The sequence below is a fragment of the Anomalospiza imberbis genome, chromosome 5 (genome assembly GCF_031753505.1).
Source record: "Anomalospiza imberbis isolate Cuckoo-Finch-1a 21T00152 chromosome 5, ASM3175350v1, whole genome shotgun sequence".
Lineage (NCBI taxonomy): Eukaryota > Metazoa > Chordata > Aves > Passeriformes > Viduidae > Anomalospiza > Anomalospiza imberbis.
Window position 1 is genome coordinate 29,757,319 of NC_089685.1, and position 18,575 is coordinate 29,775,893.

Here is an 18,575-nt window from a genome sequence, read left to right on the forward strand (position 1 = left end):
ACAAATTTATAGATGCTTATACCTTGAATTCAGGAGCAAGTTGGTTTTTTTTAATTGCCAAAAATGGTTGCAGGACAAATGGTAAGTGTACTATTGGTTTTTTGTGCATGTAAAAATATGGCTGTTGAACTGAAACAGTATCTTGCACATGATTCTCTCATTCTACTCTTTGCATTATTGCCTGCTGGCAGTGCAGAATATGGAGTGGTATATTGTGTGTGTGTATATATAAAACTGTTACCTTAGAAAAGATACTTTATTTTAATTTAGGGCAGCCTGAAGTTAAATGAATTCTAGCCTGCAGCTCTATGAATCTTGTTTTCTTCTGCGACTCTGTATCATGGTAGCTCATATGTGTGTTCATCACAGATTTGGAATTGGTTGTCCCACTTGTCTGTTTCATCAGTCATAAATGCATTTCTTTGGTTAACACTGCATGCAGGGTCAGTAAACTACTAGTTCAGGCAGCTACTGCAAGTATTTATTTGCATGTTTTCATATGTAATGTGTGGATGTGGGTGTCTTACTATTAATTCTTAGGTATTTTTGGTAGAATTGTATTAGTTTTATGAAGAATGTTTTCATGTGATTCTACTCTATGTCTGTCTTCTCTGAGAGCTTTGGAATCAAGCTAACCAAGTTCAGCCATGTTGATAGAAAGAAATAACTTCATTCTAAATTTCCAATAACTTATTTGAAAATTAGCAGATACATAAAGAAAAGAGACATTAGAAATGTTGGCAGTGAGGGAGGTTTAGGGAGAGCTTGGACTGCATGCATTCCAGGTGGAATGGCTTTCAGCCGTTCACACATACTGAGTTGCACATTTTTGTGAATCAGTTGCCGCAGGGGCTGGTCCTTGCCTGGTTAATTGGAAGAGATAGGTCTGTGGGAGCTGCAAGTACTTAACAGATCTTTAGTAGGCACAGAAGGGAGAAAGCAGCGACTGGTAAGTGGGAAAGTAAAACTTGAGGAAGACTAAGGGTGTGTTGAACTCCTTGTGAGAGGTTTTGCTTGGGCCAAAGGGAGAAGTCATCATGTTAAGGGAGTATGAGGAATAGAAAGCACAAATCCTTGATTCATTATTTGCGTTCCTCACAGGGATTTAAAAGCATGTTTTCTGTTGTGACTCCCCTCAGTGTGCTACTTGGTTTTATTCTTTCTGTTTTTGTTGTTGTTGTTTGGTTTGGTTGGGAGTTTTCATGTTTACTAACCTGCTGTGGCTAAGGAACAGAATTACAGAGAATTATCCCTCCTACTCTTTGTGTCACAGGATGTGGATACGGAAATGTATATAGTTATGTAAAAATGCTTCTAAATATTTGGCTTAGTATTTTGAAATGTCATGAATAATTGGCACTAAAGAACTTTAAGAACTGAAGTAACAGATGCTTGAAGGGCTTTTCATTTTGTGAAGCAACTAATTTCTTACTACAAAACCTAAAGTTTAAATTAAACTTAAACCCCATGGCTTTACCAAGTAGCTATTACAGCAAGTTAACAAGTCTTCCACCAGAGTGCAGTCTTTTCTAAGGATTTCTAACACCTTCAGCTAAGTATCTACATTTTGCATATAAATACTATTTTTCTGCTACAGCTGTTACAGACACACAGTTGAGTTTATTTTTCAGTGTGCATTTGGCTCTTTAATTGTGTAACCTCATTGTGTTTAACAGTTGAAACAAAATTAGGTAAGGTCAGTTAAATGATAAATTAATGTACAGTAATCAGATTCCAATTAGAAAAAATGTCAGTCTTTCTCACTTTTTTTTTTAATTCTCTAGAGTGAAATACCTTCCCCCACTTTTTCTCATTTGCTAAATAAATTCACTCTTGCTTTGTGTCAATAGCTAGATTCAAGCAACAGTACTGTAAGATTGAACTTTTCCCATATGAGTTAATAGGGTGTTAACATCAAAGGCTAAGTATTGTAAGTATTGTAAGTATTTAAATTATTTACACATCTGAAGGACAAGCCAAAATACAGCTGCCCAGCTGACAGCGTGTACTCATAATTGTGAGTATGAGTTGCAAGTCATAGGTCGAAACCTGATCCATTTTCCATGTCTGCAGTGAAAATACTTTAAGCTGTTATATTTGTCTTGTTTGCAGTGAAAATACTTTAAGCTGTTATGTTTGTCTTGTTTAGGCAATTGTCACCTCATTATTTTCATCCTAATTCTGTTCCCTGGGAGCTGTAGTTATTCTATGTACTATTCAGTGTAATAGGAAAATGATCGTAATTTGACTTGCCTATAGAGATTGTTGGCAGCAACTGCTATAACCCAGGACTATTTGATCAATGGCTTAGATACTTTGTTAGGTATTTGTTGTATAGATACTTCTACTGTGACTTGTTAAGAGAAAGATATTTGTGTGCAGGTCAGACTATATCCTGGGCGACTTCAGTTTTCTTTTGGTACAAAACCATTGCATGGTCAAGAATATTTCTGTGTTTTAGTGTCACATCTGCTATTTTAAAATGTCATGTTACTGTTCATACAAAGAAGTGCTATAATTTCTAGTTTTGACTGCATAGGACTGTTTTTAGCACATAAAATTGGAGTCTTTGAAATTATGCTTGTACCTAGCATATCATATCATATCATATCATATCATATCACTAAGGATTTTTAGTACTGCTTGAAAACCAGTAACAAACTTCCTATCATTGATACTGATGTGATGAGAGGGAACGGTAGAATTTTCTAGATAAGTTATCTGTCATGCTTAATTTGAATATACTTTTTAGATAATTGAAAGTAAAATATAACACACTTATGTGGGAAAGAGTTGCACAAATCAGCCCAAGTAATCTAACGGATCACTGGTAGTGAAAAAATGAGATCCAGCTTCTTTCTGTGCATAGCTGTGAACTCCCGCCACTTATTTTTTCACTGGCCTTAGCATTTTTTTTTATACTACCCCACCTCTTGCCCCCTGAGATTTGATGTTTTTTAATCAAATTCAATATGTGGAAAAAAAACAGTCCAAGAAAGAAAGAAAAGGCAGCGTATTGCTGGAGTTTTCAGTGAGTGGGGTTGATTGGAGAACAGTTGTCATGTTAGTGCCTTTACAAAGTAGTATACCAGTAGTAGAATGGTATAGGACATCTGAGAGTGAGGGTGAAAGATGGCAATGGTGTGTTAGGCTGGACAGTCTGGGAAGTGTAACTTACTGTAACAGGAGCTGCTCTTCTGGGGCAGTGATGTAACTTCTGGCTCTTACAGTCATATCCTCCTCTGTGCCAGCTTCAGTGCCCTTCTGACCCCAAACTCAGCTGCTTCAGTCAGTATACATGCAAGTAATCTCTGTATATGCACACATTCCCATGTCATTCTGCTCATGTATACACAACTGTGCACCTTAAAAGAATTGTTTTCTGGTGTGTGGAAAGAGCTTGGCACAGGGTCAGATGGACACCAGAGGGAGCGGTAATGCTTTGTCAGGGGAAGGTATCAGTATAGCAGCTGCAGTTAGATCTGCTTTGCTTACTATCAGCCACATTTGTCAGACTTAGCAAGTTAAAAAAAAATAGGGGAGGAAGAAATGTTGGTCTTCCATACAGATTTCTGCACAATTGTTTTTTACTTATGCTCGAGCCCCAAAGATTATCAAGACCCTTTTAACACTGAAAAGCTAATTAAGCAAATGTTTGCTTGCTGATTGTTTAATCAAATAACTTGACCATGTTTGTAATGAATTATTTGTTTCAAACTATGGTTGTGGGCATTTTGGGTTTTTGTAAGTGTAGTACATGACAAACTTTAACAACTGTTGATGTCTCAAATACCTTTTCATTAGGGAAAATACTGCATTTCTGGCTATCAGTAATAAATGGTATCACTATATCAAAAAGAAAACAATGGGGTTTATTTGGATTTTTTAAGACTAGTTAATAAATTGGGTCAGAGCTTTATTTTAATTCCATCTACTAATTTGTGTGATGGATATAGTTCCTAGTCTCTGTTAGGGTTCTCTTTTGGTTTGGTTTTAATTAAAGAAGCCAGTCTATGTATGGGATGTATCTTAAAATAGTGAGACGTTAGAAAACCTGATTAAAGGTTTCCATGATATTATGGGAAAGCCTAAGGTCTAAATCCTTCACTTGAATCCATCCAAACTGTTTTTAGAGCAGTTTAAAGATGATACGTAACTTAATTGACTTCTATTCAAATACTGTTTAAATTTCTGCCATCTCTCAGTTGTCTGTTTGCTGGTTGTATTGTAATAAAGCAGTTAATGTGATCCTTATAAAGCCCCAAGAAGTGAGGGTCAATGGGAATAAATACATGGTTACAATTTTTTTTTTTTAAGCATCATCCGTTCTGTGAATCTATTATTGTGGCTGTGGCAATTAAAAAGAAAAACAGAGTAATTAAAACCAAAACCAACCAAAAGTCTTCATCCCTCAGTAACAACAAAAGCCAATGTAAGCACGGCTTACAGTGTAACATTGTAAGTGTTATTTTGACAAAGTTAGGGGTGAAATCTAAATTGGAATGTAATGGTGCTTATTTTAAGCCTGATGGCTTGTCTTCCTACTCCTCCCTCTCTTGCCAGTGCCATAGTCCAGGGCAAATTACTCTGTAGGTTGCTGATGCAACTTTTTGTATAGATTTGCAGACACAGTAAGGTGGAAAATACAATCTCCCACCCTGCCCCCTCCTGAATTTATCGATACAGAAGATGTCTGTGCCAAATTAGCTCATGCTTTGCCTCCACATCTGTGTAGTTTAATTACTGTGTGGGCAGCGTGGCTGATTGGATGAAGGTTGTGCCTCTGCAACAGGAGTACAGACATCCCTGCGGGGCTGTGGCACCTCCTGTTTGGAAAAACCTCTGGCTTAAGGAGGGAACTTTGTGAGAAACTACAGCTGTAACTATTGTTTCCTGACTCCATAGGATAAAACTGTAGTAGAAATTGTAAGTGACGGAGCTGGAGTAGGCAAGCTGGCTGCACTCTCTCTGCAGTTCATATGTTATAAATTAGTTTTATGCTTGTTCAGATAACTTTTAAAGTTATCTGAACTAATATATACTAAGTAATAGTATACTTAGTAGTCCACAAGATCACATAAGAAATGTGTGGTATAACTCGTGTAATCTGCATAAGCCCAACCCGCGTCACTTGCACAGTGCTGGAATGAGTACTGGTAGGACCTGTTCTGAGCAGATCGTGGAGGCTATTGGTTTTGGCAGCCGCACAGTAATAGAAATCATCTGGCTCAAGCTGTTACTGTTATGAGGTATTATGTTACGTTTGTCCCACTTTCCAAATGGTGATGTCAGATGTGCATATAAATAAGCTCTCAAGCCATCTAACTGTTTTCAGGTAAAATTGTGTGTGCTTCCTGGAATACACAACTGAAAGCAGCAGTGATTCATGAGCTGATTCAGGGGTGCATCAGATGCCTTTCTTTGACAGCAGCCACATTTGTCAGCAGGGAGGGGCAAGCAGCTGGGTGGTGATGGCTTCAGTTGTCCGATTTTTATCTGCAGCTACAAGTCTGTCAGCACCTTAGGTTAGTTTGCTCGGTCTAAGGATAAAACTCAGGTCAATATCTGACAAATGGACTTTGTGTGTTTAAGTACAATGTGCTTAACACTGTAGCACACCTTAATGCCTGCTAAACATCACGGTTTAAAACCATGCTTAAGAAGAGGCTAATATGGTTGTAGTATAGGCAAGTCTGAAGTTGTTGGATTTCTAATTCCATGGATTTCTAGGGATAATGGTCTGGTAATAAAAAGAAGTTTGATGCTTTGCAGAAATGTGGTTGATACCAAAATTACATTTTCAGTTTACTTTCATGATGGGGACTGAATTCTGTGGCATGCTTGTAATTAAAACTTTTTACGGAATTCAGGTTGTTCCTTATATTTATGTTCGTGAAAGGCCTAATTAGCTAGCCATAGTCCCTTGTTACTAGATTAGCCACAGGCTATTAGTCATAGGCTTTTTTTTATCCTACCCAGTGTGAGGTCAGACAAATTCTAAGCACTCCTGTAATCGCATTTAACTGTATGCTACAATAGCGTGTCATATTTTACATGTTTTTTTTCTTTCCTAGTCAAAAATATAGTTATTCCTTGTGCTTCCTTTTGACATTATTTTTCCCCATAAAATTAAAGTTGTTTCATTGGTGTCTTAATAAAATAGCAACAGAAATTTGCCTTCCTGATGTTCACTGATTCTTTTTTAATGGATATCATTATTTCATAATATTACATCATTTTGATGTATACATAGCTAAAAATAAAACAACTGCCATTTTAGGGCTCTTCATGTACAGTTTCATACTGCTCATGCTCATCCCATAGGCAGCAACGAGTGCAGGGATGATGATGTCACTGCTGTAACAGGATTTTTTGTTGCATCATGAAATTACTGAAGTTGTCTTTGATCATTTCCTAATTTTGGTCAGCAGTTGCAACCTGAAATGATATCTTTTCATTGTCTTTACACTTCAGACTTTTCAGTTATTTTACTTAAAAAACATCACAAGGATAATACAAGTTTGTGATCATAGACAGGAAGCTGAAGGAAGGTTTCCAACCATATTTTTGCCCTCCTCCCACCTTTTCTGGGGCAGGAGTATTGATTAAAGTTACTTAGAATCATTGTAAACTTCGGTTTTTGCTGTCGGTCTTTTTAGTAGCTTTCCAAACCTGAAAAAGATTTGGAAGTTCATTTGATAAGACATTTTTATCATGTAGATTTATGTCCATTAAGCTACTTCAGTTGAGCAGTATCTCTCCCTTTTAGGCCCTGTGTATATTACTTCATATCATTGTGCTCTTTTTACAGATGCCACTTAAAACCAGAATCACCTATACAAAATTGGTTGTCCTATGGCAAAGCATGGTTTTGATATTACTGCTGGTTTATTGTTTTTATTTTGTTTTTCCTCTCTTCACAGTTCTTAGTGTTTAGAGAGCAGTCATTAACAGGGCTGGAGAAGGAAGGAAGCCAGGAATATGGTGCTCACCTTCGCCTGATTATTCTATCATTCCATTATAGTAACTTTAAGCAGCTGGGAGGAAAATTAGCAGGCTTTTTCTCCAGCCTCTTCTACATCATCTGTTACAATTTATAATCTTCCTCCGTTTCCCTTGAAAGTAAATGTCATTTCATTTCTCCTTCACCTCCTCTTAATCTGTACCATACGAAAAGTTCTGCCTGTGCATTCTGACGGGGTCAGCTACTGCAGGCACATTGCAGCCGACCATACAGCCAGTGCAGCCTCCCTTCCCTGCCCCTGTGCATGCTGCCAGCAGCTTCTTCCCAAAGCCTTCTTTGTCCTCTGTTCTTTGGCTGGCATGTGCTTTATTCTCATGTAGGATCTGATTTGCTAAATTTTTAAAATTTATTTTCTAACTTTGGGAAATTTAATTTTGATTTGTTTTCTGGATGTTCTTTCCTCCTTGTTATAAGCCTAGTGTATTAAAGGGAGAGTAGAGTTCTCCCAGTCTCCACTTTACCTCCTAAATCAGTGTCCTCCTTCCACAATATCTCACTGGCTTTTACAGTCTTAAACCCCTTTTCTTCAATTGTTTTCATCTTTTCAGATTTTTTATGTCTTCTTATAGAATGACAAAATACCTGTGAGATTATGTTGCTAGAATGCAACTTGATACACACAGTTCTAAAGGTACTTATATTTTCTTTTTAAAAGCAATCTCTTTTTTAGTGGCCACAGTGTGTTGTTTTGAAATCATGCATGTGTTATAAAAACTAGCTGCCCAGAAACATAGTTAGTTGTTTGTCTATCCTGCATAAGTTTGTTGTATATAATTCATCTGGTATGCCCCTGCTCCCAGGAGCTTAAAACGTTTAAAATTATTTAATGATGCTTTCCATATCTTTCCCAAAGGAAGCCAGCCAGAAGAAATGTTCAGGTTACTTGGGGCATGAGTTAGAGCCTCTAGTCCATTAAAAAAAAAAAAAAAAAACAAACAACAAACTAAACAACACTCTCCAAACTACCAGACAAGCTCAGTTGCATATTTGGTGGTTAAGATAGAGGACAGTTTGCACAAGTGATGCAAAATCTGGATATGGGCTCTATTCCATATTCACATTGGTCAAGTGCAGCACAGCTTGTGTAAGACATGGATTTCAGACTGTTAGGAGAAATTACTGTTAAACTACTTTGGGATCTGACATCAGCAGTTTAGTGTGTCCTGGATTACCATTGTCCCTCATCAGCTGGCAGGTACTGCTCCCTCTACAGCCTGCTAACTTGAGGAATCTTGTAAATACATAGTTGGTGACAGTACAACATCAGCCAGTTTATTTCAAGTGTTGGATAACTTCATAAAACAGTTGCAAACAATTTAAAACTTAACTGCTCACTGATCATCTTAAGGTAGTTCATCAAGAAGTTATTTTATGTGGTTTGTTCCTTGTGTCACAGTCTTTCCAGGGGATTGGATGTTGTCACTGGCTTAATGCTTTCTATGCTACTTAAGGATTTACTCTTTTCCCCATCTGTTGCAGAGCATGGCTGTTACATGTGAGCAGAAATTACTGAAGATTTATTTTTAGTTTCTTGTTTGAAATTTATTTCTGAGAAGGTTTACTCTTTTGTAGAAATGATCTCTGCCTCTTGGTAGAAGATTTCATTGGTCTGAAGAAGAATCTTCAAATTGTGTCCAAAGCTTATGTGACACTGAGGTAGCCTGGTTTCAGAATACTGAATACTTAAAGAAAGGGATTAGCACCATATGCTAGTCTTAGCTGGAAACTTAAGTAAAGTGTCTTTTTTTGGGGAACTACACTGTTTTGAGTTTATAGCTAGGTTTTCAAAAATCTGTTTTTTTTTAATGAGATATTATACACTGTAGAAGTCAAAAGGAAGGATCAAGGAAATGTAAGTAGCAAATCCAGTCATTATATGCTGTAATAATTCAGAATCATAGAGTGCTTTGAGTTTAAAGACCATACAGTCCATGGCACACACACCCTACACACATACCCACTTGCCATGGTCAGGGACATCTTTTACTAGATGAAGCTGCTCAAAGCCAACCTGCTGATAGCCTTTAGAACTATTCAAATTTATGTAGAGTATAGAAGGCTCTGGGGTAAGAAAGAATAACATCTGGATGATTATTTAGGAAAATGTTTGTTTACATGCCTGTATATTGCTTAATACAGATGCCATGTGACTTTTTTGCTTTCCATAATGATAACCTGTGTCTCTTGAAAAAGTACATAGTATGTTTATTGCAGGGCATTTATCATCCCAGAAGTTATTTCCATTCAAAATACTAGAAATACAATAAGCCTTACTGGGTTTATGCAGTACTTGAAAAGGCTGGTTAATCCACAGTGGAGGATCAGGTTTTATCTCCTCTAAACCCCAGACCACCAGCAGGGACTATACATACTCTAGGCATTTTCTTATACTTAATACCTGAGCACAGTTGATACTGAGGTGTTCTTTTTTAGCCTTCCTATAAAAGAATAATTTATCATCCAATATGCTCAACACATTTTTAGTATCTGTTTTATGTAAGATTAGAGTTTGAGTGGTTTTATTATGTATTTCACAACAGCCTTCTCACTGAGTAATTTGTTCGATTTGTAAGTTGTTAAATGTAGAGTTGTTGGTTTATTTTTTTCATTCTAATACTCCAAAATTCTCTTCCTTCTGCCTTTAAAGCAATTTGCAATGATTATCTTCAGTGACGGAGATGAATATTTTCCAACAGGAAATCTGATCTTTGGGCTTTATCTGTATTCATCATGCCTATTTGTTGTCTTTCTTTTATCTTTGTATATGTTCTAATGGCTTTACATCACAGTTATAAAAAGCAAAAAGAAAATGCTTATAAATTCTTCATGATTATTGTGTCAGTTATTCTAAAATGTTTTCTGAAGGAGTGACACTTCATCTGTCATTCTGCTTTCCTCATGCTTTATCAGAATTAGTGTTAAGCTAGAGGCCATCTGTGTAGCATTCAGTGATTCTCTGGCTATATCTATATTAGTGAATTAAGTGTGTCTGAGGCTAATTGTCATAACACGGCTCACGTCCGTAGTCCTAGTCCCAGAACAGGGTAATATCCAAAGTTACTTCTGGGAATGGTCCCCTTACCAGGGATGGCTCTCTGAATGGTGCCTTCAGATAGCTTGAAAGAATGCTAATTGACCTGGACAGAAGTTGTTTCGGCACTTCTTTAACAGTTTAGTGTTGCAGGCAGTTCATTTCCATGCACAGGAATGCTCACAGCACTGTTGATTTTACCAGTATAGATGTGTAGCCTGTACAACTTTAGACAGCTAAATCGATATGTTACCTCTTTACCTGTTTAAAATTTGCACTTGGCTGCATTCTCAGGATGCACTGGGATACTTTAAACCATATAACTGCATATTGTTAGGTGATCAAAAAATGTAAAATTATTATCATTATTTTACTTTCCATGTGGGTAGGTTTGTATTTATTTGAAAGATACAGATATTTTTAGGTTGAGTGTTTTTATGAAGGTCCAAATGCATTCATTTTTACGGACTGATTTCTGGGAAGATTTTGAGACAAATAAAGTAGTTGCTCGCAAGGTGGCTTTTTCCTCTCCACTTGGACCTTAAAGAATTTATATTCCTAGTGTGCAGAATCCCAGCAGTATCCTCTTATTCAGATTTTTTTTAAATTACATTCTTTTTTTTTAATGAATATTTAATCCCTGGTAGAGTGTTGAGCAATTAATTAATGTTCGTATTTTGTTTGATTTACCACATAAATATGGACACGTAAACTAGTACATGTACTTTGATTATGTGGTCAGAGTGTGGAATACAGTTTGGCAGAGAAGCTGTAAATAAATTTAATTGCAGGAAAAGACTGGTTTGTGATGAAGGCAGAAAAGTGCAACTGTTAAAGTTGCCAAATCTGTGCAGAAAGTAATGGTGAAATTACAGATAGCTATGTGAAGTGAAAAAATGGCATGGTTATAAGTTTTTAGTAAATGCTTGTAGACTCAATAAGTTTAAGAAACAGACTACAAGCATTAGGAATCAGTAAATTCTATATTTTTATTCTGTGTTTTATGTTTCTGGGGTTTTCTTAGTAACTGTTGAATAACACTGAAAGAAGTATTGTGGAAATGTTTACCATGGTGGCTAGAGCAATTGCCAAAATCTAGAATCTTCATGAGAAGAATTTTAATGAGATTTAAATCTACAATTATTGTACTGTATATATTATACTGTATTGTATATTATCCTTCTAATTACCAGGCCTGCTATGGGAACCTATTGGCCCTTCTTGTCAAAGCACTGCCAGAATGCAGTAAAGAGTATGGATTAATAATAGGCCAGGGGGAAAGGGCCATTTTCCAATAATTAAGATAGTACTTTGACTGTGTATAGTCTGGACTTGCACACCTCATTCTAGAAATAGCTGACATGTTTTTTGTCAGTGGTGTTTGATTAATATCTATAAGCAGCATTTCAGTTGGCAGACTTATAGTGAAATACACAAATATTTAATGTTATAAATTTTTAATATTTTCAATTATTTTAAAAAATTAAATATTTTTAATATTTTAAAATATGAGGTGTTACAGATTTTGTAATTATTTTAATTAATTTTAAGTTCAAAGAGTATTTTTTCTTATTACTGCAGTTTGAAAAGTGTATAATCTTCCTAAATTTCAAAAATGTGCAAGATAATTTTTGCGGTTGAAAAGGAGTATTCAAGTTGTTGCAGATGAGCCAGATTCCAGTTTAGCAAAGTGTTCTGAGTAAGTGTGTAATTTTAATTGTAAGCATGTGATGTGTTATTTTGTTCATGTGTTCTGGTATAATGCCCTGAATTTATCCCATCAAGAATTCACAGTTTTTTGACTTTCTCTCAAACCATGATAAGTAACACAGCTCGCTGTATTATCACAGATGGTAATAGCAGCTTACCTTGTCTATGCAGAATAAATTTATCCTACAAAGGCATAATCTGGCAAAATACCACCCAGTCCTAGGATATGTTTGTAAAGGAATCCACATAAACAAATTATTTTATTTTAGTATTTACCTCGATACTTCACTCAGTGACCTAAAAAGTGTTCACCAAGAGCATGTTTTAGTGTTCTGTGCAGACTATGTTTTACAAGACACGCTTTTTATAACTAATGTTATGTCGGAAGCTGTATTTAGTTGAAAATTTTATTATTACTGTCACAATGCACATTACGGTGTAGAGACATTATTTTCTATTGCTGCCAGCTTTGCAGTGGATACATGAGTACTTGAAATTGTTACACTGACTTTCCTGATGTGTTGATATTTGGGATTTTGGTGATGGTCTCAAATAAGGTGAGTGGGTGTGGGCTGTACTATGTTGTCATTGTGCTATGGGCACACCACACAATGCTTAGTTAAAATTTCCTGCATGGGCCTACAGGAGTTCTGAACTTGTGGTACCATCTGTATTAGTGCATGTTTGCCATTCAGATACTCTTGTGTTCAGGCACTGTGGAGAAATCTAGACAGTTCTGTAGATTATTTCTCAAAATAGATTAACTTTGGGGTTTCTCAAGAATTTGTGAAAATGTGATGGAGATAATAACAAATCTAGAGGGTTCTGATATTTTGCTTGAAGAGCTAAACCCAGACTGCAATTATACTTGAGATTTGATGAGCTGTCATCCTAGATGGAAACAGAGTGACTGTAGTATTAGTAAGAGGAATACGTCTGGGAATTGCCTTTGTTGGAAAGATAAAGATTGGAGAATTAATACTCTTAGTAATTGTGTAGATCAGATATTCCTGGATGTGAAGCCCAGTGGGTCTGATAAAGCAGTCACTGAAGCAGTAAAAGGTGGTGCTGTATTTAAATTGTTTTTGGGAAGCAGTGAGAAAGCAGTAGAAGAGTTACTCCTATAAAGGAAGTTTGGACCACAGCTGTGGATCACAAGTAGATTGCATTTAAATAAAATTGAAAAATAAATGAAGACAAGCTTACATGTATCTAGAATCTGTTGGAGTTGCTGGTAGTGCAGTTTCTTCAGAGACTGATGTCATCCTCCAGCCACCTCAGTCTTTGGAAACTGCTCTCCAGCATAAGCACTTTAGTTAGCTGAAAATATATCTTTTATTATTTCCCTTCTAAGCTGGAGCATTATGAGTATGAAAATATAAAATAGGATCTTAATTTCTTTCCTCTCGGTGTTCCTATAGATACTAACAAAGTATTTTCATTGACTTGAATGATTTATTCTTTCTTTGAAGCATTGAATCTTTTTCTTCTTGTAATGTCTAATAAAGTGAAACTTGGAGGGTTGCTGATGCTCATAGCTTTTACACTTCTTCTAACAAAGATTAACAAAGATTACCTTAGAAAAGATTCAGAACTTCATGAAGGCATGTATTTGGGTTTCCTCTGCAAAGGTTTCTTGGTAGGATAAGAATTTTATAACCAAATTGGAATTTGGTCATGTAGTCATGTGTTTACATCTGTCACATAGTCATGTGTTTAAAAATGCGGCACTGAAGTTTAACCTATTTAAATTCCGTTTAAATGCAATTATAGTTTGTATGTGATTATGTATAACAGGCTTGGGCTGTTTAATTTGCACACGGTCTTGTGAGTTTTCACACAATTCTCCTGAAGTGTGACAGGATCTGTCAGAGTGGAGGCTGGATGGTAGAACCCCTGGTGTGGTGTGTATGGTCTGATGGGCCCACATGGGACCTCGTTCCAAACAGGCTAACGCAGGCTGGATGGGACAGTATCTTGCATGCACACTGTGGGACACTCCACCAGGTGTTTGAAAAGCACAGCTATTGGAGTTTCACAATGGTCTGGCATGCTGGCCAAGTACAGCATTAAGAGTCTTGATTTGTCACCCTGTCCTATTAGGTGGTCACAATAAACCAGAAATCAAACAAATAATGCTGAGAATCATGTGTGCAGTGTTTCACTGGAAGACTGTTGTGAGGTAGACCGTTTCTGAGGTAGACAAGGTGAAGTTGGAAAATGCAAATGTTTTTGAAGGATTCAGCTGCAAGCATCAGTTCTGATGATAATTGGTTTTAACTGTTGAATTGGAATTCGTGATGCCTTCAGGGCCAGGGAAAAAAAAAAGCCAACCTGAAAAGATTGCTGATGACACTGGCAAAACACTCAGACATGAAAACAAATTTGAGGCAGTTTGTTGGTATATACTAAAAGTTTGAGCAGAGCCTTGTAGGAGGTTGTTGTGTGCCATTTTCAGAAACTACTTCGGATAATTCTTGGGACAGGAATTCAGTAAGTGAGCATCTATGGGATGAGTTAATAAGTGGTGCATTACTTGGGGCAGCTGCAGCAGCAGCTTTGTTAAGTTCTAAGCAGGATTTTCACTGCAGTATGTGGCACCACTCTCCACTGTGTGTGCCAGCAGCAGCAGAGTCAAGCTTAAATGCTTTGGCCCTGCTGAGAAACAGCCTTCTATGGGATTAAAATACTGCCTGCTATTAGGCTTCATAAATGGATTGGCTTTTCAAGTAACTGTATCAGGCATAGATTCAAGCTATAGGACTGCAATGGATTTTCTAATAAAGGTGGTATATTTTTGAAAAGGTTGCATCTTTTGATTGGCACTCCAAGTCTGTGAGTTGTCATGAGTTCCTTAGTCCTTTTGAGTTTAGAGCAAGAGTCATGTCAAGTTAAGGGCAAAGAGAGACTATATGCAACAATTCTCACTTAAAGTAATACAAACTGCAATATTCAATAGTGTGAAATCCTTATTACAGTCAGGATTTTGTCTCATGATTATCTAGGATGTTGTCTGTCTTGCATCATAATGGACATTGTTCAGACAGAAATGGTGCAAGGTCATGTTGTCAGTCCCCCACTAGTAATGCTGTTAGAAATACAGTTTCAGGAAAGGTGAGATGGAGAGCTGTAGTAGAAATGGTACCTGTTTGCTCTTCAGCTGAATAAAAAGGTGAGGAGGGAACTGATAGTCAGACTGTGATAGTTCATGTCTGCACATGTCCGTGTTTTGCCAGACATTGGCTTAATATATATTTTGGCACATTTATTGTGTCCTGGTAAAGGGAGCCAAAATATCCAAATGAGCCAGATGTTTCATACTGTTACATGAACCAGTTTCTGGTATACTCTAAGCCCATTCAGGGCTACTGTTTATTGTAAATTATACATGCCCCTACATGTACCTAGTGTAGGCTTCTTTATGTTAGTATTTTTTCCCAAGTATCTGAAAACAAGCCTAAAAATCACTGGGCTGAATAAAAACCTGTGTTGTTACTAAATAAGTATTTTTCATGGACAAAAATACTACTCATCTTCCTAGAACTTTTTTCTCACAGACTTGAATGGAACAAAGTGACTTACTGCTGTCAGAGAAACAGAATGTGTAATATGAATTTGATTTTCAAAGAGATACGATCTTTTGTTTTCCAAACCAAGAGATCCTGAAAGTAACTGAGTTTTCAGAAAACATTCAAATCACTTGCCCTTCAAAAAGTAGCCTGTCTGCACATGTCTGACTCTGGTTACCCATGTATTTTCCTATTTTTCAATACTTGGCATATCCTGTTGTTCTAGCTATTCACCAGAGCTATGTGTGTGTTTTGTTGTTTTTGGGGAGTGGTGGTGGTGGTGTTGGTTTGGTTTGGGGTGTGGAGCTTTTTCAAAATTTATTTATTGTTCCATTTTTTTCTTTATTTAAGTTAAACCTCTCTGACCAGAGGTGTGATCCAAGCTGAAAGGCCAAGAGTGGCTGTAAATGGGTTTCAGTGCATTTCAGTTTCTTGAATATTTTGGTTCATGTGTCCAATGGGTAACACCAGTTCAGAGTGCCATGCTAACAGTGTGGAGCATCTTTCCACACGCGTACAAAAGGCAATTTTCCTTATTACTCCATCTCCACCAAGGTTTCAACATAGTACTTAAGTGGGCTTTTTTAAAGACTTTCTCTAAACTTTTTTATCCCATATACCTTGTTTGTTTCATTAGTAATTCAATTCTGGTCTCTCATTTAGTTAATTGCTTTAAGTCTTTTTTGTACATAACTTGCTGCATCTTTCTTTGCCAGAACATAACTTGTACATAACTTGCTGCATCTTTCTTTGTTCAGTTTTATTGAAACTAAAGGAGAAGTTTAGAAGATTGTTATTGCTGATATATACTACCTATGATTTTCTGAAATTAAGGAAGCATTTTGAATTCATGAAATTACTTTTTCTCTGACCAAAGTATACCTTTCTAGCCTATAACTACAGATCCAAATTGTTTTGAAACATGAAATTAGCTATTGCAACTGATTATAACATATGAGCATTTGCACAACTGTTTTTCTTTAATAGAAAAGCTCCATTTATTATTTTTAAATTTCTTGTATATTTAGAGCAAGACATGTGTTTATGCTAAACAGTTTTGCTGTTTGCATAGTAGCTGTATGCCAGACCATTGAGATTAGAATTTAAGACTAGTAAAGCTTATGTCCAAGCTAATTTACAGAGCTTCTTCTCTACACTGAAATTCCAGGCCATCCATTCTCTCTGCAGGAAACAAAAGGAAAGTTTGGGGGATTGAGGTCTGTGCAGCTGTCTGTAAACAGTTGGTACTTTTGTTGCATAAAGGAATCATAGTGAATAGTCTGTTACAGTCTGGATATTATAGTTGAAATTTAGTATTAGAGTGCTGTTACACACAATGGATTTACAAATAGTGCAGCATCCTCCTTGAATACTAGGAGTATCTTAAAGAGAATAAAGTGTTTGTGTTAGAGGTGGGAGACATATTTCTGTTGTTTGGTTTGAGGCTTGGGTTTTTCTTGGGGTTGGGAAGAAGGCAGGGTTTAGCATTTGTAGCTGATGCTTTGAGATTATTGAGGACTTTATTTTGTTTAGTTTTCAGCTTTTCCTTTGCGATCTTGATAGTTTGGGGTGAGTTAACAAAGGAGGATTATTCTTTGAAGAGGTAGAACCTGGGTAAATTGAATAACAACATAAAGAGCTCACAATTTAGTAAAGTGAAGTCAGTCCTTACATTGGTGTTGGGAAAAATTAGATCATCACTTAAAAGTAATTTGAATCCTGGTTTCTTGTGAAATGCTTAATAAAACATTTGTGAGAACTTTGTGACTGTTGTCAACACAGAACAAATTATGACCATTTTAGTTTGCAAAGGTCTTTTAATATATACCTGAATTTTCTTCAGAGAGGGAAGAAAGGAAGTAAATTATTGAACTTTGAGATTTTCTGTGTTCTCTGGAACTGTTTTAACACATTTCACTAAAGTAGATATTAGGAGAACATCTAGGATATTGATATTGTTCAACTTGCATGGGACATGGCTTAAATAAAAAGCATAAGGTTAAGCATATATGTTCCATATAACACTATGGAACAACATGAATTATTTTATGATATGTGCAGGGTTTTTTTAATGCTTAAGTTAAGTAGCTGTTCAGTCTTGGTAGAATGGACAAGTCCAGAATAATTTGCAGATTGTATTTTGAGTACCATATGAGTTTCTGTATAGGGATTTTTACTTCATCTTATTAAATGTTTCTGTGAAATTTTATTTCAATAATGAAACTGTTTTAAGCGCAAGCTTTGACTCAGACCAGCAAATGCAAGGAAATTAGCTCTAGCCCCAGCATTTATTACACAAGCTACACTGCTGTAGCTTGTGTAAGTACCATTTCTGCCAACGTAGAAATGGTACATGTGGCATCCTTGGCTATGTACACCTGTTTTTTTCCCCTGCACTCACTCTAGTATTCATCTGACCCCTGCTCAGTTTGAAAAATGACTGGAAAGCCAATGTAGAATCCTCCTACTTTTCTGAATGTGCTCTCTGAAGAGTAAGTGATTGAACAGAAAAAGGGAAGGTCAGGCTGTCTTTGGTCTTGACCATAAATGCACAGGCTCTGTTAATTAAAATTGATTAGATTACAGATTTGATTCATCTGGATGTAAGATGTAAGCTAAAGGAAAGAAGTGGGATAAAAGGGTAAGGAAATGTAGGGGAAGAGAAAACTTAGGATTTAGTTTTTTGAACAGTGTTGAGCTGTGGCTTTAAAAACTTAAAATTTTAGAAGGTTTTACTTTCTGTGCAGATACTCAGTTGAAGCCTAACTCACATAAATAAGTATTCATAGTTTAAAGATAAAAGCAACCATATTTAAGTGTAATTTTTAGTCTTTTGAAAACCCTAAAAGCAAATGACTGCGCAGGAAGATTTTTGCTGGCTCTGTAACTGACTCAAGGGTTTATACAATAAGAAGGGCTATGGCAGTGGTTCATGTAACAGTAGCATATGTAGTACTTGGAATATCCTGAACTCTAGTCAGACATGAATGGTATTTGCATGTGATATAGTACAGCACGATTTGCCTTATTAGCTCTGATATCTTTAAGTTCTTTTGAGATGTGCCCTTTTCTTGAGAAAAAAAAATTGTTTTCTAACATGTTAAAGGTATGGTTATGTCATTGATACCTCACTTCATGAAATAATTACTAATTTAATGAATGTGAAATATTCCTCAGAGGTCAGTGGGAATACTGTTTCCTTAAAACCTTTCTGATTTACCATGAGTTAATTATTTCAGTG

The 18,575-nt window shown here is 36.4% G+C and overlaps 1 protein-coding gene across 2 annotated transcripts in view; it reads left to right on the forward strand.

Annotated features, from left to right (window-relative positions):
* The window catches only part of ARID2 (AT-rich interaction domain 2), a 92,509-nt gene that overhangs the window by 33,035 nt on the left and 40,899 nt on the right, over window positions 1-18,575 (forward strand). The window contains exon 1 of one of the 2 annotated variants that reach the window (XM_068190049.1): window positions 14,919-14,937. The exons of the other annotated variant lie outside the window; for it this stretch is intronic. The gene's annotated coding sequence lies outside the window, so the exon portion shown is untranslated. Of the gene's footprint in view, window positions 1-14,918; window positions 14,938-18,575 lie in introns of those variants that run through there. 2 annotated transcript variants of the gene reach the window in all.